Here is a 1827-nt window from a genome sequence, read left to right as displayed (position 1 = left end):
TCTCCACCTATCCTCTCCTCTATCCCTCTTCTATCCGCCTCCCACTCTCTCCCTATTTATTTCAAAACCCCCTTCCCCTCCCCCTTTTCTGATGAAGGGTCTAGGCCCGAAACGTCAGCCTTTCTGCTCCTATGATGCTGCTTGGCCTGCTGTGTTCATCCAGCCCTGCACCTTGTTGTCTCGGATTCTCCAGCATCTGCAGTTCCTACTATCTCTCACCCAAATATATTACCTCACTTAATCAGCTGTCCCGTGTCCGCTCCTGCTCAGCGTGCGCTCCGCCTATTCATGAGGTAAGTTTTTAAAGGATTAACTTACCTTCCTGGCAGCCACCTGGTCCTCGCTCTCACTGCTCCCGCTGCTGCTGCAAAAATGGAGGCCGCTGATCGCACGAGATAAGCTTTTAAACGATTAACTTACCTTCATGGCAGCCCCCTGGTCCTCGCTCTCACTGCTCCCGCTGCTGCTGCAAAGGGATGGAGCTTTAGTGAATTTTTGCTGTGGATCCTATATATGGTACACACTGCTGCTACTGAATGCCAGTGGTGGAGGGACTGGAAGTTTGTGGATGTGATACCAATCAAGTAGGCTGGTTTTCCCTGAATAATGATAAACTTCTTGAATGTTGTTGGAGCTGTGTGGTAAGTGTGGAGTATTCCATCTCAGTCCTGACTTGTGTCTGGTAGATTGTGGACAGGCTTTGGGGAGTTAGAAGATGTGTTACTTACTGTAGGATTCCTAGTGCCTGGCTTACTCTTGTAGCCACTGTATGTATATAACTTGTGCAGTTTAGTTTCTGGTCAACAGCGACCTCCAGGATGTTGATGTGGGTATTTCAGCACTGATAATGCCATTGAGTATCAAGCAATAATGGTTAGATTCTCTCTTGTTGGATATGGTTATTGATTGGCATTTTTGTAGCACAAATGTTACTTACCACTTTGTGAGCCCAAATCTGAATATTGTCCATACCTTGCTGCATTCAGACATAGACTGCTTTGGTATCTGAGGAGTTGCACGAGGTGCTAACCATTGTGCAATCACCAGCCAACATGCCCACTTCTGAGGAAGTGAGGGAGGGTCATTGATGGAGGAGCAGCAGAAGACGCTTGGCCTAGGACACTGTCTCAAGGAACACCTGCAAAGATATCCTGGAGCTGAAGTGACTGACCTCTAACCATTACAGCCATCTTTCTCCTGAAAGATATGATTCCAGCTTGTGGAGACCTTTCTACCTGATACCATCGGACTCTAGTTTTGCTGGGTCTCCTTGATGCCACACTTGGTCAAATTCAGCCTTGATGTCAAGTGCAGTCACTCTCACCTCATCTCTGGAATTCTGTTCTTTCATCCATGTTTAACCAAATCTGTAAGGAGGTCACGGGCTGATCGCCCTGGGTGATCCCAGACTGAGCGTGGAATTAACAAGATTTGTCTTAATTTGCTGTTGAGTATCAAGACCGTTTAGTGGACATTTAGAAATAGGTATAGCAGTTCCTGCTGGAAGAAATGGAACATATCTGGGGAGAATTCTTCACCCATTGAAATTGGATTAATTTAGCAAGTGGGTAACTAAGATTATCTGTTCAATATTCTTTAAACTATGAAATTACAAGTTGTTACAGAGATAGTAGGAACTGCCGATGCTGGAGAATCTGAGATAACAAGGTGTAGAGCTGGATGAACACAGCAGGCCAAGCAGCATCAGAGGAGCAGGAAGGCTGACGTTTCGGGTCTACACCTTGTTATCTTATATTACAAGTTGTGTTACCAGTGATGGGAGAGGGTTACCTGAAAACATGTGTTCCACCAGGGACTAAGAACCTA

Source organism: Rhincodon typus, chromosome 19, assembly GCF_021869965.1.
Source record: "Rhincodon typus isolate 14 chromosome 19, sRhiTyp1.1, whole genome shotgun sequence".
NCBI classification, from domain to species: domain Eukaryota; kingdom Metazoa; phylum Chordata; class Chondrichthyes; order Orectolobiformes; family Rhincodontidae; genus Rhincodon; species Rhincodon typus.
Note: the sequence above shows the minus strand (reverse complement) of the source record.